The sequence below is a fragment of the Canis lupus genome, chromosome 20, assembly GCF_048164855.1.
Source record: "Canis lupus baileyi chromosome 20, mCanLup2.hap1, whole genome shotgun sequence".
NCBI lineage: Eukaryota > Metazoa > Chordata > Mammalia > Carnivora > Canidae > Canis > Canis lupus.
In genome coordinates this window covers 22,060,198-22,083,552 of record NC_132857.1, presented here as the reverse complement: position 1 = coordinate 22,083,552, position 23,355 = coordinate 22,060,198, and the positions used below count along the sequence as shown (strand labels likewise).

The 23,355-nt window shown below is 43.8% G+C and overlaps 2 long non-coding RNA genes across 7 annotated transcripts in view; one reads left to right on the top strand and one right to left on the bottom strand.

Annotated features, from left to right (window-relative positions):
* Positions 1-23,355, bottom strand: part of LOC140611747 (uncharacterized) — a 184,041-nt gene that overhangs the window by 82,923 nt on the left and 77,763 nt on the right. For all 4 annotated transcript variants that reach the window (XR_012012885.1, XR_012012889.1, XR_012012887.1 and 1 more), the window contains 2 exons: positions 10,670-10,746; positions 7,933-8,009 (listed from right to left, as the gene is read on the bottom strand). This is a non-coding gene — a long non-coding RNA (uncharacterized lncRNA). The remainder of the gene's footprint in view (positions 1-7,932; positions 8,010-10,669; positions 10,747-23,355) is intronic.
* The window catches only part of LOC140611746 (uncharacterized), a 74,310-nt gene that overhangs the window by 44,412 nt on the left and 6,543 nt on the right, over positions 1-23,355 (top strand). For all 3 annotated transcript variants that reach the window (XR_012012884.1, XR_012012883.1, XR_012012882.1), the window contains one exon: positions 20,123-20,215. This is a non-coding gene — a long non-coding RNA (uncharacterized lncRNA). The remainder of the gene's footprint in view (positions 1-20,122; positions 20,216-23,355) is intronic.

Genomic DNA, 23,355 nt, shown 5'->3' with positions numbered 1-23,355 from the left:
ACAATAAATTGAAAATCAAGTATGAAAGAGTAGGGGAAAAAAGCCCCAAAAGTTCTCAGCCTAGAGTGCTGGATTTCTTCAAATCCCCAACTGCAATCCTCTCTCACTTGATGACCTTGCCACCTATTTAACTGAGAATTTGCCGTGGAACTCCCTACAGCCCTCCCTTTAGGTATGGCTCTGCATTCACTTGTGCCCATATTCTCTGCCTTCTCTCCTCTGACTATGGATGAACTGTTGGTGCTCCTGTGGACAATCTTTCCATTGGAACACTAAATCCCATTCCTCCTTTTTTACCTAAGAAAGCTGCTTCGGCTAATCTGTCCTCAGCATTTATTCTGTCCTTACATGATCTCTCATTAGTATGCTTTTACCATTTTGATTCCATCTGTCTCCCTCCAACCACAACCCCATTATTCCCTCAAGTGACCTATTTATTTCTTTTCTAGAGTAGAGGCTTCTAAAGAATTGTCTCTACTCCTTCTCTGATTTTTCTTTCACCTTTTCATGAATGCAATAAAATTAAATTAAATTGAATTTTCCATCTACCATTCTACTGAAACTACTCTTAGCAAGACCCTCAGCAACTTCCATTTTACCAAGTCCAGGGTGAACTTCTCAGGCTACATTTCCCTGATATAACAAGTAAGTATTTGGTGGTTGATAACTTCCTCCTGATTGAACCCCTACATTCAATTGAATCACAACACCATACCATCCTGGTTTTTCTGCTGTCTGATGTCATGATGAGTACTTCCTTCAGCTGCTGATCCTGCTGATACAAAGAATCCAAACTTCAAGAGCATCAGCCATAGCTTTAAGTTTATCGAGACCTTTATTTTATCTTCTATTAGAATTATGTCCTCTTAGGAAACAAGACTGCTGGACCATGAAGCCTAAAGTAGTAGAGACGGAAGCATAAATTCCCCCTAAGAGAGTCAGTGGGAGTGATGATGAGCAGAGACCCTTGACTGCATCCTGAAGAACAGCTCCTCTCCCTCCTCAGATGTCAGCTCTGAGCTGGCCCCTCAGCAAGGCCTTCAAGAGGCTATGCCACAACTTCTCAGACTTATGGATGATGCAGAAGGTGATAGGAACGATGCAAGCCATGGCCCTCCTCTTTCTCAATCTACTTTTTCCTCTTCTCCCTGACCTCTTAATATTAAAATGCCCTTGAAACACTTCTCAGTCCTTAAATTTATCTATACCTGATAACTACATCCAGTCTCATGGCTTTAGATGCCACATTCTCTTCCAAAATCATGTCTCTAGCTTTAACCTTTTACCTTCACATTCATATTTATATAATAGACTTGGATATATATATATATATGACGTCTCAAATTTAGTATGTTCAAAACTGAGTCCAGTATCTTCTATACTCCTTCCAACAAAAACAACAGAAATGACCTGCCTTTCCTGTTTCAATTAACAACCACATCCTTCCAAGCCCTCCGTACAAAAATTGTAGAGTTCTTTACCCTTCTTCCTCCTCATTACATCTAATTCATCAGCAAATCCTTAGTTCCATCTTCAAAAATATATCTAGAATCTAAACAGAGCCTTTCAAGCCCACAACTATCCCTCAGGTCCAAATTGCCATAACCTCTCATCTGGATTACTTAGACAGCTTTCCAACTGATCTTTTGATCTTAATCTTTCCTCCTCTTCAATCTTCACTGCACAGCAGTCAAAATGGGTCTGTAAGTTAGATCTTATTTCTCTGTTAAAAGTAAAATCCAAAGTCCTAAAATGGTATATGATCCTCTACAATGTCATGCAACCTAATTACTTTAGTGTTTCTTGCTACCACTCACCTTTTTCACTCACCACACCACACAAAAGTCCAATCATCCTCTTTTACTGTTCTGTAACCATGCGTGGTATACTCTCACTTCAGAGCCGATATATTTGACATTCTCAGCCTGGAATGCTATTCCCCCAGATAGCATCATCACTAGCTCCCTTAGTTCCTTTAGATCTTTACGGAAATGTCTTCTTAGTGACATTAATGAGATTTTCCCTAACCACCATATTTAAAATTGCAAACACATTCTCTCTAAATTCCCAATACTCTTTTCTTCATCTTTGTAACACATATTACTACTAACATTTTATATATTTTACTATATATTTAGATCTCTCTCTATATATGTATTATGTATATATGAGAATATATATATATATATATATATATATATATTCCCATATATATATATTATATGTTCCTGGTCTTATTAGAACATAAATTTCATGAGGACAGGCTATTCATCTGTTTTGCTCCTTTCTGTATCCTTTATTCCTAAAAAGGAGCTCTCTAGTAGCCATTCAAAATGCATTTGTTGAGTAAATCCATGAAATATACTCCCCGAGAAACTCTATGGTAGTATCTTCTCTCAGATTAAAATGTACTTCATTTCTTTATACATTTTTGTGGTTACCGACCCAATGGCAGTAGTTGTTTCAGGAGGAAGAAACATGAACATTATCACTAATCAGAGCTCTGCTTATAATTCATTTTAAAAGGTAGTATGGGGAATCCCTGGGTTGCTCAATGGTCTACCACCTGCCTTCAGCCCTGGACATGATCCTGGAGTCCCGGGATTAAATCCCACATCAGGCTCCCTGCATGGCTCCTGCTTCTTCCTCTGCCTGTGTCTCTGCCTCTCTCTCTCTCTCTCTCTCTGTGTGTGTCTCTCATGAATAAATAAAATATTTAAAAAATAATAAAATAAAAGATGGTGTTAATAAGACCCTACCGTTTTGAGGGAGGGGCAAGAAGGTGGAAGAGTAGGGTCCCCAAATCACCTGTTCCCACCAAATTACCTAGATAACATTCAAATCATCCTGAAAATCTATTAATTCAGCCTGAGATTTAAAGAGAGAACAGCTGGAATGCTACAGTAAGAAGAGTTCATGCTTCTATCAAGGTAGGAAGACGGGGAAAAAGAAATAAAGAAACAAAAGGCCTCCAAGGGGGAGAGGCCCCGCAAGGAGCTGGGCTAAGGCCAGGGCGAGTGTCCCCAGGACAGGAGAGCCCCGTCCGGGAGAAGCAGGAGCTTAACCAATCTTCCCAAGCAGAAAGATGCTCGCAGGGAGTTAGAGCAGGACCCCAGGAAGGCGGGGATGCCCTCAGGCTCCCTGGGACACTAACAGACACCTGCGCCCCCAGGAAAGTGCACCCAGCTCCCTAAGGGCTGCAGCGTGTGCATGGCGGGACCCCAGAGCAGCTCGGAGGGGCTCCAGCAGAGGCTCCGGAGAGAGGGGGCTGCAGGGACCCGAGAGCAGCTCAGAGGCAGCTCTAGCAGAGGTAGAGGCTCCACGTGGAGGGGGCCGTATGGCCCGGGAGCAGCTCTGTGGGTCTCAGGTGGTGGCTCCGCAGAGAGGGTCTTCGCGGCCAGGAGCGCGAATCCAACAGCACAGGCCCGGGAGCACAGGGCTCTGGGGACACAGCCTAGGATCCAACCTCCCCCCAGGACAGGCAGAGGCCAGGAGGGCCCAGGACAGCAAGGATGCTTCTGCCCCGAGCTGAGGAGATCAGTGGCCCCGCCCCCGGAGCATCCAGGCCCCTGCAGTCCGAGAGATCCCGAGTTACTGCGGAAGCTGAATCCAGGGCTCCAGAGCCAGCCACTGCCACTGTGGTTGTCCCTCCTGGGGCCTCACGGGGTAAACAACCCCCACTGAGCCCTGAACCAGGAAGGGGGAGAGCAGATCCCCAAGTGCTAACTGAAAATCAGCACAACAGGCCCCTCCCCCAGAAGACTAGCTAGACACACAAGTTCCAGGGGAAGTCAAGGGACTTAAAGTATACAGAATCAGAAGATACTCCCCCGTGTGTTTTTTTTTTTCTTTTTGATTTCTGTTTGCTTTCCCCATCCTTTATTTTCCTTTCTTTCTTCTCTTTTTTTCCTTCCTTTTTTCTTTTTCTCATTTCTTTCCTTCTTTCTATCCTCTCTTTTTCTCCTTTTCCCAATACAACTTGTTTTTGGCCGCTCTGCACTGAGCAAAATGACTAAAAGGAAAACCCTCACCTCAAAAGAAAGAATCAGAAACAGTCCTCTCTCCCACAAAGGTACAAATATGGATTACGATTCAATCTCAGAAAGCCAATTCAGAAGCACTATTATACAGCTACTGGTGGCTCTAGAAAAAAGCATGAAGGACTCAAGAGACTTCGTGACTGCAGAATTTAGAGCTAATCAGGCAGAAATTAAAAATCAATTGAATGAGATGCAATCCAAACTACAAGTCCTCACAACGAGGGTTCACGAGGTGGAAGAACGAGTGGATGACATAGAAGACAAGATGATGGCAAAGAGGGAAACTGAGGAAAAAGGAGACAAACAATTAAAAGACCATGAGGATAGATTACGGGAAATAAATGACAGCCTGAGGAAGAAAAACCTACATTTAATTGGGGTTCCCGAGGGTGCCGAAAAGGACAGAGGGCCAGAATATGTATTTGAACAAATCCTAGCTGAAAGCTTTTTAATCTGGGAAGGGAAACAGGCATTCAGATCCAGGAGATAGAGTGATCCGCACCCCCTAAAATCAATAAAAAATGTTCAACTCCTCGACATTTAATGGTGAAGCTTGCAAATTCCAAAGATAAAGAGAAGATCCTTAAAGCATCAGGAGATAAGAAATCCCTGATTTTATGGGGAGGAGTATTAGGGTGACAGCAGACCTCTCCACAGAGACCTGGCAGGACACAGGGGTGGCAGGATATATTCAGGGTCCTAAATGAGAAAAACATGCAACCAAGAATACTTTATCCAGCAAGGCTCTCATTCAACTTGGAAGGAGAGATAAAGAGCTTCCAAGACATGCAGGAACTGACAGAATATGTGACCTCCAAACCAGCTCTGCAAGAAATTTTAAGGGGGACTCTTAAAATTCCCCTTTAAGAAGAAGTTCAGTGGAACAGTCCACAAAAACAAGGACTGAATAGATATCATGATGACACTAAACTCCTAGCTTTCAATAGTAACTCTGAACGTGAATGGGCTTAATGACCCCATCAAAAGGTGCAGGGTTTCAGACCGGATAAAAAAGCAGGACCCATCAATTTGCTGTCTATAAGAGACTCATTTCAGACAGAAGGACACCTACAGCCTGCAAATAAAAGGTTGGGGAACCATATACCATTCAAATGGTCCTCGAAAGAAAGCAGGGGTAGCCATCTTTATATCAGATAAACTAAAACTTACCCTGAAGACTGTAGTGAGAGATGAAGAGGGACACTATATCATACTTAAAGGATCTATCCAACAAGAGGACTTAACAATTCTCAATATATATGCCCAGAATGTGGGAGCTGCCAAATATATCAACCAATTAATAACCAAAGTTAAGACATACTTAGATAATAATACACTTATACTTGGTGACTTCAGTGTAGCTCTTTCTACTCTCGATAGGTCTTCTAAACACAACGTCTCCAAAGAAACAAGAGCTTTAAATGATACATTGGACCAGATGGATTTCACAGATATCTCCAGAACTTTACATCCAAACTCGACTGAACACACATCCTTCTCAAGTGCACATGGAACTTTCTCCAGAATAGACCACATACTGGGTCACAAATCGGGTCTGAACCAATACCAAAAGATTGGGATCGTCCCCTGCATATTCTCAGACCATAATGCCTTGATATTAGAACTAAATCACAACAAGAAGTTTGGAAGGACCTCAAACACGTGGAGGTTAAGGACCATCCTGAATAAAGATGAAAGGGTCAACCAGGAAATTAAGGAAGAATTAAAAAGATTCATGGAAACTAATGAGAATGAAGATGTAACCTTTCAAAATCTTTGGGATGCAGCAAAAGTAGTCCTAAGGGGTTAATGCATTGCAATACAAGCATCCATTCAACAACTAGAAAGATCTCAAATACAAACGCTAACCTTACACATAAAGGAGCTAGAGAAAAAACAGCAAATAGATCCTACACCCAGCAGAAGAAGAGAGTTAATAAAGATTCGAGCAGAACTCAATGAAATCGAGACTAGAAGAACTGTGGAAGAGATCAACAAAACCAGGAGTTGGTTCTTTGAAAGAATTAATAAGATAGATAAACCATTAGCCAGCCTTATTAAAAAGAAGAGAGAGAAGACTCAAATTAATAAAATCATGAATGAGAAAGGAGAGATCACTACCAACACCAAGGAAATACAAACGATTTTAAAAACATATTATCAACAGCTATACGCCAATAAATTAGGCAATCTAGAAGAAATGGACGCATTTCTGGAAAGCCACAAATTACCAAAACTGTATCAGGAAGAAATAGAAAACCTAAACAGGCCAATAACCAGGGAGGAAATTGAAGCAGTCATCAAAAACCTCCCAAGACACAAAAGTCCAGGGCATGATGGCTTCCCAGGGGAATTCTATCAAACGTTTAAAGAAGAAACCATACCTATTCTCCTAAAGCTGTTTGGAAAGATAGAAAGAGATGGAGTACTTCCAAATTCGTTCTTGAGGCCAGCATCACCTTAATTCCAAAACCAGACAAAGAGCCCACCAAAAAGGAGAATTATAGACTAATATCCCTGATGAACATGGATGCAAAAATTCTCAACAAGATACTAGCCAATAGGATTCAACAGTACATAAGAAAATTATTCACCATGACTGAGTAGGATTTATTCCCAGGACACAAGGCTGGTTCAACACTCATAAAACTATCAATGTGATTTTGCAAGTGACATATCAGATAAAGGGCTAGTTTCCAAGATCTATAAAGAACTTATTAATATCAGCACCAAAGAAACAAACAAGCCAATCATGAAATGGGCAAAAGAACAGAAATCTCACAGAGGAAGACATAGACATGGCCAACACCCACATGAGAAAATGCTCTACATCACTTGCCATCAGGGAAACACAAATCAAAACCACAATGAGATATCTCCTCACACCAGTGAGAATGGGCAAAATTAACAAGGCAGGAAACTACAAATGTTGGAGAGGATGCAGAGAAAAGGGAACCCTCTTACACTGTTGGTGGGAATGTGAACTGGTGCAGCCACTCTGGAAAACTGTATGGAGAATCCTCAGAGTTAAAAATAGACCTCCGTACGACCCAGCAATTGCACTGCTGGGGATTTACCTCAAAGACGCAGATGCAATGAAACGCTGGGACACCCGCACCCTTAGGTTCAGAGCCACGATAGCCACACTGCGAAGGGGTCTCGGTGTCCATCAAAGATGAATGGATATGGAGGGTGTGTGGTCTCTGTACAAAATGCAAGATTACTCAGCCGTTAGGAATGACAAACACCCACCATTTGCTTCGACATGGATGGAACCAGAGGGTGTTACGGCTGAGGGAAGAAGGCAATAGGTGAAGGACAAACATTATATGGTCTCATTCTTTTGGGGAGTATGACAAAAATAGTGAAAGGGAATAGAGGTGAAAGGAGAAAAAAATGAGTGGGAGATGGCAGAGAGGGCAGAATAGGAGAGACTCCTAACCCTGGGAAACGAACAAGGGGTGGAAGAAAGAGAGGAGGGCGGGGGGTGGCGGTGACTGGGCGACGGGCACCGAGGGGGGAACTTGATGGGATTAGCACTGGGGGGTTACTCTCTATGTTGGTAAAACGAACTCCAATAATAAATAAACCGATAAACTCACAAACTTCCCGAGACACAAAAGTCCAGGGCCAGTAGGCTTACCAGGGGAATTCTATCCAATGCTTCAAGATGAAAGCATACCTATGCTACTAAAGCTGCTCCGAAAGATAGAAAGAGATGGAACACTTCCAACCCCGTTCTTGGAGGCCGGGGTCACCTTAACTCCAGAACCCAAGAACCCACCAAAAAGAAGAATCCTGGACCGATGTCCCTGATGAACGCGGATGCACACCTTCTCCACAAGATACGACCCAACAGGTTGCAACGGGACATTATTAAGAAGTTACTCACCATGACCCAGTGGGGTTTATCCCTGGGGTGCAAGGCTGCTTCAGCACTCGGAGAGCACTCCATGTGCTTCTTCAGATCTGCAAGAGAGAAAACAAGAACCAGATGATCCTCTCAAGTGACGCAGAGGAAGCATTTGACAAAATACGGAATCCATGCCCGATCCAAACGCATCAGAGTACAGAGATACAGGAAACGTCTCTCAGCATCTTCCAAGCCATCTCCGAAAAGCCCGTGGCAAATTATCATTCGCAATGGGGAAACACCGGAAGCCTTGCCCTGAAGAACAGGCACGAGACTGGGATGTCACTCTCACCACTGCTATTCTCAGCATAGTACGAGACGTCATGGCCTCAGCAGTCAGGCAACAAAACGAAACAAAAGGCATTGAAACTGGCAAAGAAGAAGTCAACAACTCCCTCTTCGCCAATGACATTATATTGTACCTAGAAAACCCAAAAGACTCCACCACATGATTGCTCAAACTCCCTACAGCAAGTTCGGCAGTGCGGCAGGATACAAACGTGGGGCCCAGAAACTAGTGGCCTTTCTACATGCGAACAAGGAGACCGAGGAAAGGGACATCGAGGAAAGGGTCAACCCCAATTATACAACTGCAGCACCCCCAAAAAAGCATGAGCTACCTAGGAAGAACCCTAACCAAAGGTGTAAAGGGTTTCTACCCGAAACACTGCAGAACAAGTCTGAAGGAAACTGAGGAAGAAACAAAGAGATGGAAAAGGTTCCATGATGCTGGATTGGAAGAATTAATATTCGGGAAAATGTCAATGTGACCCAGGGCAATCGACACAACTAATGCAATCCCTGTCAGAAATACCATGGACTCTCTTCAGAGAGCTGGAGCAAGTCATCTGAAGACTGGTGTGGAATCCGAAAAGACCCCGAACGGCCACAGGAAGAGTAGCCAAGAAAACCACTGCGGGGGCAGCACAATGCTGGATTTCACGTTGTGCCACGAAGCTGTTACCGGCAAGACAGTGTGATACTGGCACAAAGACAGGCATACCGATCAATGGAACAGAAGAGAGCATCCAGAGGTGGACCCTCAACTCTATGGGTAACTAATATTCGGCCAGGCAGCAAAGACCTTGCAGGGGGAACAAAAAAGACAATCTCTTCAGTAAATGCTGCTGGGAACACTGGACAGCCACACGCAGAAGAATGAAACTGGATCATTCCTCTCACACCATACACAAGGATAAACTCAAAATGGATGAAGGATCTAAATGCAAGACAAGATTCCATCAAAATCCTAGGGGACAACACAGGCAACAACACCATTCTTGATCTGGTCCACAGCAACTTCGTGCAAATTACATCAGCCATGAAGGCCAGAGAAACAAGAGCAAAAATTGATCGCTGGGACTTCACCAAGATGAGCAGCTTCCGCACAGCAAAAGAAACACTCAAAAAACTTAAAGCCAACGCACAGAATGGGAGAAGTTATGTGCAAATGACCCTGTCAGGTAAAGGGCCAGTATCCAAGATCTCTGAAGAACTTCTGTAACTCCACAGCAAAGAGACCAAGGATCCAATCTGGTAGACGGGCAAGAGACGTGAACGGAAATGTCACAGAGGAAGACGTAGGCGTGACAGACAAGCACATGAGACAATGCACCGCATCACTGGCCGTCAGGGAAATACAGGTCAAAAGCACAACGAGATCCCACCTGACGCACCAGTGACCGCGGTGAACGTTAACAAGACAGGAAGCAGCGAATGTCAGTGATGATGTGGCGAAAGGGGAACCCTCTTGCACTGCTGGTGGGAATGTGACCTGGTGCAGCCACGCCTGGAAAGCCGTGTGCAGGTGCCTCAGAGAGGTAACAACGGATCTACACTGTGATCCAGCATGGGGGTGCACTGGTGGAGATGTACCCCAATGATACAGATGCAGGTAAATGCTGGGACACCTGCACCCCGAGGTTTCGAGCGGCAACATCCATGATAGTCACTCTGTGGAAGGAGCCTCGGTGTCCATCGAAAGATGAATGGATAAGGAGGGTGAGTGGTCTCTGTACACAATGGAAGATTACTCAGCCGTTAGAAACGACGAACACCTACCATTTGCTTCGACCTGGATGGAACCGGAGGGTATTAAGGCTGAGGGAAAGAAGACAATCGCGAAGGACAAACATCATATGGTCTCATTCTTCTGGGGAGGATGAAAACAATAGTGAAAGGGGAGAGAGGGGAAAGGAGAAAAAAATGAGTGGCAGATAGCAGAAAGGTAGACCGAACAGGAGAGACTCCTAACCCTGGGAAATGAACAAGGGGTGGAAGAAAGGGAGGAGGGTGGGGGGTGCGGGTGACTGGGCAACGGGCACGGAGCGGGGCACTTGATGGGATGAGCCCTGGGGGGTTATGCTCTATGTTGGCAAAATGAACCCCAATAGGAAATAAGAAACACACCTATAAAGAAACACACAAACCTCCCGAGACACAAACGTCCGGGGCCAGATGGCTTCCTAGGGGAATTCTATCAAACGCTTCAAGAAGAAATCATACCTGTGCTACCAAAGCTGCTCCGAAAGATAGAAAGAAATGGAATACTTCCAAACTCGTTCTTGGAGGCCAGCGTCACCTTAACTCCAAAACCCAAGACCCCCCCCACCCAAAGGGAGAATTCTGGACCGATGTCCCTGATGAACACGGATGCACACCTCCACAAGCTATGAGCCAACGGGATCCAACAGGACATTATTAACAAGTTACTCACGATGACCCGGTGGGCTTTATCCCCGGGGTGCAAGGCTTCTTCAGCACTCAGAAAGCACTCAAGGTGCTTCATCAGATCTGCAAGAGAGAAAACAAGAACCAGATGATCCTCTCAAGAGACGCAGAGGAAGAAGCATTTGACAAAACACAGCATCCATTCCTGATCCAAACGCTTCAGAGTACCGGGATAGAGGGAACGTCCCTCAGCATCTTCAAAGCCATCTACGAAAAGCCCGCGGCAAATTCTCATTCCCAATGGGGAAACACTGGGAGCCTTTCCCCGATGACCAGGCACGAGACGGGGATGTCCACTCTCACTGCTGCTATTCTCAACATAGTACGAGACGTCATGGCCTCAGCAATCAGGCAATGAAAAGAAATAAAAGGCATTCAAATCGGCAAAGAAGAAGTCAAACTCTCCCTCTTCACCGATGACACGATACCGTACCTAGAAAACCCAAGATGGCTGGAACTCCTACAGCAAGTTTGGCAGTGTGGCGGGATACAAACTCGGGACCCAGAAACCAGTGGCCTTTCTGTAAGCGAAGAATGAGACCGAGGAAAGGGACATCGAGGAAGGGGTCAACCCCATTTATACAACCGCAGCACCCAAAAAAAGCATGAGCTACCTAGGAATAAACCTAACCAAAGGGGTAAAGGATTGCTACCCAAAACACTGCAGAACATGTCTGAAAGAAACTGAGGAAGACACAAAGCGATGGAAAAAGGTTCCATGCTCCTGGTTTGGAAGAATTAATATTGGGGAAAATGTCAACGTGACTCAGGGCAATTTACACAAATAGTGTAATCCCTCTCAGAAATACCATGGACTATCTTCAGAGAGCTGGAAAAAATCATCTGAAGACTTGTGTGGAATCAGAAAAGACCCCGAACGGCCACGGGAATAGTAGCCAAGAAATCCAATGCAGGGGGTGGGGGTGGGGCAGCACAATGCCAGATTTCAGGGCGCGCCTCAAAGCTGTGAGCATCAGGACAGTGTGGTACTGTCACAGAAACGGACACATGGATCAATGGAACAGAGGAGAGCATCCAGATGTGGACCCTCAACTCTACGGGCAACTAATATTTGGCCAGGCAGGAAAGATGGGAAAAAAAAGACAGTCTCTTCGATCAAGGCTGCTGGGAACACTGGACAGCCACATGCAGAGGAATGAACCTGGACCATTCCTCTCACACCAAACACAAGGATAAACTCAAAATGGATGAAGCATCTAAATGTGAGACAAGATTCCATCAAAACCCCCCGGGAGAACACGGGAAACAACACCCTTCTTGAACTGGGCCACAGCAACTTCTTGCAAATTACATCAGCCACAAAGTCCAGAGAAACAAGAGCGAAAATGGATCGCTGGTACTTCATCAAGATGAGCACTTTCCGCACAGCAAAAGAAACACTCAACATAACTCAAAGGTGGCCCACAGAATGGGAGAAGAAGGTATGTGCAAATGACCCCGTCAGATAAAGGGCCAGCATCCAAGATCTCTGAAGAACCTCTGCAACTCCACAGCAAAGAGACCAACCATCCCATCCAGAAAACGGGAAAAGTCACGAACAGAAAAGTCACGGAAGAAGACCTATATGTACATGGCCAACAAGCAGGCAAGACAATGCTCTGGGTCACTGGCCATCAGAGTAATAAAGGTCAAAACCACAATGAGATGCCACCTCACACCGGTGAGAACATTAAAAAGACAGGAAACACCAAATTTTGGGGAGGCTGTGGAGAAAGGAGAACGTTTTCAAAATGCAAAAATTTCAGAGGTAGCCATAGTCACCTGACAGGGACCAAGCGGGAGGGGCGGGCTCCTGGCCAGGCTGGGGTGCTTAGGGAGGGACCTGAGAGCTGGGAGGGGGAGGGGGGCGGAGTAAGAGCCAAGGGCTTGGGGAGGCTCCTGGGGCCCAGCAGCCCAGGCCCTCAAGCCACCGTCCCAAGGCCGTGCCCTGACATTGCAAGGTGCCTGCACCCTAACCCCTCTGAGCGCACGCACATGGGTTCCGCGGTACCTCCCTGAGCCCGGGGGAGGGGCCCCGCACCCTCCCTGAGCCGCCCAAAGGAGACCTGGCCTGACCTGTAGGAGGCCCCACCGCCGCCCCCCTCCGCCAACAGGTCCCACCACTCCTTCCCCGCAGCCCTCTGCCCGGCACCCTGGCGGCCCAAAGGGTGTGGGTCCGGCTCGCCACGGGGCCACCTCCATGCAGCCCCAAGGCCCGCTGTCCCCCTCCCGGTCCCTCCCAGGCACCCGCTGCGCCACAAGCGAGGGTCAGATGCCCCTCGCACAGCCACCCCGGGGCCCGTCACACCTCCCGGGGCCCACGCTGACCTGCGCGCAGGGGGCCGAGGCCTGCAGAGCCGCTGCCGCGAGCCCGGAGCGCGGGGAACCGCGGGGAACCGCGGGCCTGGACTGGGGGCGCGGCCGAGCTACCTCCTGCCACCGCCGGGTCGCATCTGCGCACAGCTCCTCCTGCGGCCAGCCGCGGCCCCCTTCAGGTCACGCTCGGGGTCAGGCGCAGGGGCAAGCTCCTGGAACCCTGTGGCCTCACCCCCGCTCCCGCCCCTGGGCCCGCCCCCCGCACAGAGGCCCGCCCTTCGCGGAGTTCAGAGCGGAGTGGAGAATGCCTATGCCTCTGCCGGGTAGTCTGGTCAGGCGCTGGGTTTGAGGCCTTGAGCCCCCCGCTCAGTCCCAAGGGACTCCTGCTCATGGAGGCACGAAGCCTCTCTCTGGCTCTGTGTCTCCCTCCCTGTCCTTCCGTCCGGGTCTCTGTCTCTCCCTCCCGGTCTCACTCTCTGTCCCTCCTGGTCTGGCCCTGTCTCCCTCCCTATCTCTCAATCTTAGCCACAGCAATCAGACATCAAAGAGAAATAAAGTGCATCCGGAATTGCAAGGATGAAGTAAAACTTTCACTATTTGCAGTTGACATAATAGTACACACAGAAAACCTTAAACACTCCTTCAAAAACATTCTATAGCTGAGAAATAAATTTGTAAAGTCACAGGATACAAAAACAACACACAGAAATCTGTATCATTTCTATACACTAATAATGAAACAGCAGAAGGACAAATTAATAAAATAATCCCATTTACAATTGAACCAGAAATATTAAAATACCTAGGAATAAGCTTAACCAAAGAGGTAAAAGACCTATACTCTGAAAACTATAAAACAATGATTAAAGAGTTGAAGATGACACAATTGGAAAGACATTCCATGCTTATGGATTAGAAGGCCAAATACTGGGATCCCTGGGTGGTGCAGCGGTTTGGCGCCTGCCTTTGGCTCAGGGCGCAATCCTGGAGACCTGGATCGAATCCCACGTTGGGCTCCCGGTGCATGGAGCCTGCTTCTCCCTCTGCCTGTGTCTCTGCCTCATTCTCTCTCTCTCTGACTATCACAAATAAATAAAAATTTTAAAAAAATTTAAAAAAAAAGGCCAGATACTGTTAAAAGGTCTATGCCAACCAAAGAAATCTACACTTTGGATGCAATTCCTATCAAAATATCACCGGCATTCTTCACAGAGCTAAAACAATCCTAAAATTTATATGGAACCACAGAATACCCCAAGCAGCCGAAGCAATCTTGGAAAAACAAAACAGGAGGTAACACATTCCAGACTTCCAGTTCTATTACAAAGCTGTAGTAACTCAGAAAGTATACTGTTAGTACAAAATGGACACACAGATTAATAAAACAACACTAAAAAATCTATAATTATATGATCATTTACTCTCTGACAAAGCAGGAAAAAATAATGGGAAAAAGTCTCTTCAACAAGTGCTGTTGGGAAACTGGATAGCTACTTGCAAAAACAATGAAAGTAGGCCATTTTCTTACACCATACACAAAATATACTCAAAATGTATCAAAGACCTAATTGTGAGATCTGAAAGTATAAAAATTCTAGAAGAGAGCAATTTCTCTGGTATTCCTGTAGCGACATTTTTCTAGACATGTCCCCTAAACTATGAGGATGCAGCAAAGGTGGTCCTAAGAGGAAAGTATATAGCAACACAGGCCTTTCTCAAGAAACAAGTTGCAAAGACACAACATAACCTGAAATCTAAAGGAGCTGATAAAAGAACAACAGATAAAGCCTAAATCTAGCAGGAGAAGAAAAATAATAGAGTGGACCATAAAGCAATGATATGGGGGAAAAAACAGAAAAGATCAATGAAATTAATAGCTGATTCTTCGAAAGAATTAATAAAATCGATAAATGCCTAGCCAGACTTATCAAAAAGAGAAAAGAGAAAGGACTCAAAGAAATAAAATCATGAATGAAAAAGAGATCACAAGCAACACTGAAGAAATACAATTATAAGAGAATATTGTGAGCAATTATATCCCAACAAATTAGGCAATTTGGATGCATTCCTAGAAATATATAAACTACTAAAACGGAAACAGGAAGAAATAGAAAATCTGAACAGAGCCATAACCAGCAAAGAAATTGAATCAGATCTCAAAGGTCTCCTAACAAACAAGAGTCCAGGGCCAGACGGCTTCCCAGGGGAATTCCACCAAACATTTAAATAATTAGTACCTATTCTGAAACTGTTCCAAAAACTAGAAATGGAAGAATAACTTCCAAACTCATTCTATGAGGCCAGCATCAATCCCAACACCAAATAAAGACCCCACCCAAAAGAAGTACAGATCAAAGATCCCTGATGAATATGGATGCAAAAATTGTCACCAAGATAGTAGCAAATTGGATCCAAAAGTTCATTAAAAGGATTATTTACCATGACCAAAAGGAATTTATTCCTGAGATGCAAGGGTGGTTCAACAGTTGCAAATCAACATGATACACAACATTAATAAAAGACAAAATACAGCATTCTTTCTTGATTGAAACTCACTGCAGTATAAAGACAGAAGGAACTTACCTCAGTATCCTAAAAGCCATACAAAAAATCCACAGTGAATATCATCCTTAACAGGGAAAAACAGAGATTTTCTTCCAGGGTCAGGAATAAGACAGGGATGTCCACTCTCACTGCTGTTCAACATAGTGCTAGAAGTCCTAGCCTCAGAAATCAGACAAATAAAAAGCATCCAAATTGGCAAAGAAGTCAAACTTTCACTATTTGTAGACAACATGATACTTTATATAGAAAACCCAAAAGATTCCATCCCAAAATTGCTTGAACTGATGTAGGAATTCAGCAAAATCGCAGAATATAAAATCAATGCACAGAAGTCAGTTGCATTTCTATACACTAAACATGAACGGATGAAAGAAATGAAGGAATGGATCCCACTTACAATTGTCCCCCAAACCATAAGACACCTTGGAATAAACCAAAGAGGTAAAGGATCTGTACTCTGGATACTATGGAATGCTTATGAAAGAAATTGAGGAAGACATAAAGAAAAGGAAAAACATTCCATTCTCATGCATTGGAAGAACAAATATTGTTAATGCTACCCCAAAAGTCGTCTATTGCTACCCAGAGCAACCTACACATTCAGTGCAATCTCTATCAAAATACCAATTTTTAAAAGGTTTTATTTATTTATTCATGACATACACAGAGAGGGAGAGAGAGAGGCAGAGACACAGGCTGAGGGAGAAGCAGGCTCCATGCAGAGAGCCCAACGTGGGACTGGATCCCGAATCTCCAGGATCCGGCCCTGGGCTGAAGGTGGCGCTAAACCGCTGAGCCACCTGGGCTGCCAGCATTAGCATTTTTTACAGAGCTGGAACCAACAACTCTAAAATTTTTTAAAATAAATTTATCTTTTATTGGTGTTCAATTTGCCAACATATAGAATAACACCCGGTGCTCATCCCGTCAAGTGCCCACCTCAGTGCCCATCACCCCCACCCCCCACCCTCCTCTGCTTCTACCACCCCTAGTTCGTTTCCCAGAGTTAGGAGTCTTTCATGTTCTGTCTCCCTTTCTGATATTTCCCACTCATTTTTTCTCCTTTCTCCTTTATTCCCTTTCACTATTTTTTATCGTCCCCAAATGAATGAGATCATATAATGTTTGTCCTTCTCCAATTGACTTATTTCACTCAGCCATAATACTCTCCAGTTCCATCCACGTCGAAGCCAATGGTGGGTATTTGTCATTTCTAATGGCTGAGTAATATTCCATTGTATACATAAACCACATCTTCTTTATCCATTCATCTTTCTATGGACACCGAGGCTCCTTCCACAGTGCGGGTATTGTGGACATTGCTGCTACAAACATCAGGGTGCAGGTGTCCCGGCATTTCATTGCATCTGTATCTTTGGGGAAAATCCCCAACAGTGCAATTGCTGGGTCCATAGAGCAGATCTATTTTTAACTCTTTGAGGAACCTCCACACAGTTTTCCAGAGTTGCTGCACCAGTTCACATTCCCACCAACAGTGCAGGAGGGTCCCCCTTTCTCCACATCCTCTCCAACATTTGTGGTTTCCTGCTTTGTTAATTTTCCCCATTCTCACTGGTGTGAGGTGGGATCTCATGGTGGTTTTGATTTGTATTTCCCTGATGGCAAGTGAGCGGAGCATTTTCTCATGTGCTTGTTGGCCACGTCTATGTCTTCCTCTGTGAGATTTCTCTTCATGTCTTTTGCCCATTTCATGATTGGATTGTTTCTTTGCTGTTGAGTTTAAGAAGTTCTTTATAGATCTTGGAAACTAGCCCTTTATCTGATATGTCATTTGCAAATATCCTCTCCCATTCTGTAGGTTGTCTTTGAGTTTTGTTGATGGTATCTTTTGCTGTGCAAAAGCTTCTTATCTTGATGAAGTCCCAATAATTCATTTTTGCTTTTGTTTCTCTTGCCTTCATGGATTAATCTTGCAAGAAGTTACTGTGGCCAAGTTCAGAAAGGGTGTTGCCTGTGTTCTCCTCTAGGATTTTGATGGAATCTTGTCTTACATTAAGATCTTTCATCCATTTTGAGTTTATCTTTGTGGATGGTGCAAGAGAGCGGTCTAGTTTCATTCTTCTGCACGTGGATGTCCAATTTTCCCAGCACCATTTATTGAAGAGACTGTCTTTTTTCCAGTGGATAGATAGTCTTTCCTCCTTTGTCGAATACTATTTGGCTATAAAGTTGAGGTTCCACTTCTGGATTCTCTATTCTGTTCCATTGATCTATGAAACAACCCTAAAATTTGTATGAAACCAGAAAAGACCTCAAATCACCAAAGTAATGTTGAAAAAGAAAACCAAAGCTGGAGGCAGCAAAATTCTGGACTTCAAGCTGTATTACAAAGCTCTGATCATCAAGACAGTATGGTTCTGATACAAAACAGACACATATATCGATGAGACAGAATAGAGAACCCAGAAATGGACCCTCAACTCTACGGTCAACTAATCTTTGACAAAGCAGGAAAGAACATCCAGTGGAAAAAGACATTTTTTCAACAAATGGTGTTAGGAAAATTATACAGCCACATGCAGAAGAATGAAACTGGACCACTTTCTTACACCATACACAAAGATAAGCTCAAAATGGGCGAAACACCTAAATGTGAGACAGGAATCCATCAAAATCCTAGTGGAGAATACATACAGGCAGCAATCTGTTGAACTCAGCCGCAGCAACTTCTTTCTAGACATGTCTCTGGAGACAAGGGAAACAAAAGCAAAAGTGAACTACTGAAACCTCATCAGGATAAAAATTTTTGCACAGTAAAGGAAAAAACCAACAAAACTAAAAGGCAACTATGGAATGGGAGAAGATATTTGCAATGATCTTATCAGGTCAAGGGCTAGTATCCAAAATCGATAAAGAACTTATCAAACTCAAGCAAAAAATTCAGTTGAGAAATGGACAGAAGACATGAACAGACGTTTGTCCAAATAAGACATACACATGGCCAACAGACACATGAGAAAATGTTCCACGTGACTTGTCATCAGGGAAATACAGATCAAAGCCAAAATGAGATGCCACCTCACACCAGTCAGAATGGCTAAAATTAACAAGACAGGAAACAACTGATGTTAGCAAGGATGTGGAGAAAGGGAACCCTTTTACACTCTTGGTGAGAATGCAGACTTTTGCAGCCTCTGTGGAAAACAGAATGGAAGTTCCTCAAAAACTGAAAAATAAAACCATCCTACCACGCAGTAATTGTACTATTAGGTATTTATCTAAAGGATACAAACATAGTTATTCAAAGTAGCTCAAGCAGTCCAATGTTTATAGCAGCAGTGCGTACAACAGCCAAAATATGGAAAGAGCCAAGATGCCCATTGAGAGGTGAATGGAGAAGCAATATATATGGATATAATATGGAATATTACCCAACCATCAAAAAGAATGAAATCTTGCCATTTGCAGTGATGTGACTAGAACTAGAGGGTATGATGCTAAGTGAAGTAAGTCAGTCAGAGAAAGACAGATACCATAATATTTCACACATACGTAAAATTTAAGAAATAAGACAGATGAACATAGGGGAAAGGAAGGAAAAATAAGATGAAAATTGAGAGGGAGGCAAACCATGGGAGACTCTTAACACTAGGAAACAAACAGGGTTGCTGGAGGGGAGGGGAGTGAGGGGATGAGGTAAATGGGTGATGGACATTAAGGCAGGCACATGATGTAATGAGCACTGGATGTTATATGCAACTGATGAATCACTAAGCTCTGCCTCTGAAACTAGTAAAACTATTCGGACTGTATCAAAACAAAATGCTTCTGCACAGTGTAGGAATCATCAACAAAACTAAAAGGCAACCTATGAAATGGTCTGGGGATATAGTGCACAGCACGGTGACTATAGTTAACAATATTATATATTTGAAAGTTGATAAGAATGTAAACCTTAAAAGTTCACATCACAAGAAAAAGAATTTGTAACCATGTGAGGTGTGGATGTTAATTAAATTTATTGTAGTAATTTCACAGTATATATATATATATATTTCAAATTAATATGCAGTACACTGTTTACTGGAATTTAAATAAAAATATTTTTAAACTGTTATATTCTTTACATTTATGCAATATTACATGTCATTTATATGTCAATAAAGCTGGAAAAATTAATTTTTAAAATTGTTTTTACGTTTTCCATCCACACCTCAGAGACAGTGCTATTATCCTTATTGGGCTTTTCGTTGGTTAATTTACATTCTTAAAAAAAAAAAAATTTACATTCTTGAACTTGTACTATCTCATTATTCCTTGGCTCAAAGACCTCCAGTAGGCAGGAAGATACAAAACAATAATAAAAGTAGCCAAGAATTACCATGTTTGTGAAATCACTTAATTCTCACAGCAACTCCATGATATAGGGACTACTACCATGATCATCTTGTAGCTTAAAGATAAAGAGGGGCATGGAAAGCTGAAATAACATCCACTTTGGAAGAGCTAGTAACAGAAGGGGTAGGAATTTGAACCCAGTTAGGGATGAATCTTATGTTCATCCATAAACCCACTTCCTTAAACTACCTCTCTACAGTTTACAAGAACAGTTGTTGCCTCAGGAAGACTACACCCTGGAACATCCTCACTCAGAAAACAATCACAGGATGTAGAAGCCACCAGAAGGCAGGTAACTTCCACTTTTTATTCTATACTTCTACATTCTGAGGGTTTTTTTGCAACAAACATGTATTCTTTGTAATGATCATTATCCATAAAGATGGTACTTAAAATGGAAGACAGGGCATGACAAGTTTTTCAAAGAAAAGGATAAATTTAGCCCCAAGATCACAAAACTAAGGAGTATGCCCCCACACTCTCCCTCTATCTCTGGTAAGCACCAATCTATTCTGTTTCTATCAATTATTATGTAAGTGAGATTATAAGTGTTCGTCATTCTCTGACTTATTTCACCTAGCATAATTCCTCCAATGTCTATCCATGTTGTCATAAATGGCAAGATTTTCTTTATGGCCAAATAGTATTCCTTCATCCATTCATTTGTTGATAGATACTTAGGTTGTTACCATTGGATAGCTATGGTGAATAATGCTGTGATGAATATGGGGTGTAGACATATTCAGGGTGGTGATTTTGTTTCATTAAGTTATATATCCAGAAGTGCATCTATTTATAGTTTCTTGAGGACCCTTCCTACTGTTTTCCATAGTGGCTGTCCCAATTTCCACTCTCAGATGGACCGCTTTCAGACAGTAAAGAGTGTCCCTGAGGAGAGCAGTGCTAGCCACTTGGATGGACACATGAAAGGACAAAGTTAGAGGGACCCAGGTAGAAGGAATGGGGCACTGAGAGGGGGGAATCCAAGGGCTTCTGTTCCTGTTATGACTTTGATTGCACCTCCAAAAGAGATATATTGAAGTCCTAAGCCCTGGATACCTGAGAATATGATCTTATTTGGAAATAGGGTCATTGCTGATGTTATCAGTTAAATGAGGTCATACTGAAATAATGTGGGCCCCAACCTAATACGGCTAGTGTCCCTATCCCTATAAAAAGAGGAGGGAGACACACAAGGGAACTCCATGTGAAGATGGAGGCAGAGATCAGAGTGATGTGTCTATAAGCCAAGGGGTGACAAAGATTGCTGCAGCCACCAGAAGCCAGGACAAAGGCATGGGACAGTATCTTCTCCACAGCCTCCTGAAGGAGCCAACCCTGCTGGCTCCATGTTCAGACTTTTAGATGCCACAACTGTGAGAATACACATTTTTGTTGTTTAAGCTACCTGGTTGGTGGCACTCTGTTATGGTAGTCCTAAGAAACCAAGACAGTTACCTTCATAATTTGAACCCAAGATGCCTCCCTGCTGCACACCTTCACACACACACCACCCTGTCCAAACTTTCATTCATAGCCCTCACATGAAACTTTCTAGTTTTTGACTTCTAGGCTTATTTTGTTAACTGGAAAACTTCCATATCTTCATCCTAACTCTTTTTCATTCACCCTTATATGTTCTGCCCATTACATGTTCGTATGGGGTTAGAAAATACCTTCTGGTCCTGTGAATTAGTGAGTGGGGAAGAGTGCTTTAAGCTGGTAGTAAGAAGTAGTTAGGGTGACATTTTCTCTCTTATAGTCATTTCCTTTCATGATCCCATGGCAGCTGGATGTAGAGTCTTGATTCTCACTGAGCAGTGGTCTCAGGGAAGCATCCCTATGCTGGGCCAAGAATCCCACCCAGACCTGCACATAACCTTTACCTCCCCTGGTTTACTGGCAAGATTGTCTGAGCATCACAATGTTGTGCACAATGCCCTGCACATCAGGACCTGCAGCCCTACTTCTTGTTATCAGGCCACCTGCCGGTACATCCTTACTCTGACTTGCCCACGTCTCAGATGAACAGTGGTGGGCCTCAGGATGACACCTTACTCTTAGCTCTCCAGACTGGCTTTTGAGGAGTTCCATCCCCACCTCTTGAAATAACCAAAAATCTGGGATTCAGGGTTGGGACCCTCATTCTTGGTATTGGTGGTTTCTCCACATGACAACTGCCTTTTCATTTTCCCTCTAGGCCTCAGGGAGTGGGATTTTCACAGGCTTACATGAATCTTACCTGAATCCCATTTATCTTCCAAGCCTCAGGTTCAGAAAAATGCTGCCTATCTGTGCTCTTGAATTACGAGCTCTATGAAAAGTGACGAGTGAGAGCATTATAGCAGCAGCTATAGCTAAACTTTATTCAAATCTAGTCATGCTAGCATTGTTCTAGGTGCTTTGAGCCTAGGCACTCTGGCTCCAGAATCCAGGTAAAAAAAAAACTGTAAGCTTTTATACTTCCCTTAGGCCCAGGTTCTTAGAAGGGATATGATAGATATTGGTGAGTACATCAAGGGCCAGAAATTGAGGGGGAAATGAGTAACTGGTTGTCTTTCTCCAGGGTGGGTTCCACCATGAACACTGCCTGTGCTCAACCCAATTCTATCACTTCCAGACCCTTCTCTGCCTTCTCAAACTTCGACCTAACTTTGGTCATTTGACATGTTCAGAAAAGGGTGGAATTTTGATGAGTTGGACATCTGCCAGGTATATAAGTGAATACCATAAAGAGGGCTTGAGTGTGTTTATGAAGCTTTTATTTCCTCCTCCGCCTAAGCATGACATAGTCTATCCTTGGAAGAAGTACAAACACCATCTGTCCCTTGTCAAGCCCAGTGACCAGAGGGCTTGGTCACTCAAAGAACCTGTACTCTTGGGTGGCAGGCTACCAGGGATTGTGCAAGCATTGGGTGGCCCCAGGCTGGGGGTGGACAACTTGACACCATCACATCTCTTTGGTCTGTGTCTTCCTACGTGTTTTTAGGGGTAGACAGTAATAAAAATTCCCTGCCTGAAATGATAGTCAGTGACTGAAGAACTAATGTTTCCCTCTGCCCTGGCTTCTCTTCATTTCTATCTTTCTCTTTAGAATGAGAAAGTTGGCTGTGACACCCTGTTTCAAAGACTCACATCCGAGGAAAATCCATTCTCAACAAGGCAGAAGATCAGGCCATTTGAGCATGCCCTGTGCCAATGAAAGCACATGTTCAGTTGTATACATTTGCCCTTGCTTTCAGATGTTTTTATTCTCGGTCTGCATCCTTCACCTTGAGATTTTAGAAGCTAGAAACACTTTCTTCTACTTAGTTGTAAGTCAGATGCTATTGCATGGAAACTTCATGGTCTTTAGCCTGCAGGGTGGACAGCAAGTTAGAGATGACAGCCATGTGTTATCCTGGTATCAGCCAGGCTAAGTACTGCTAAGTA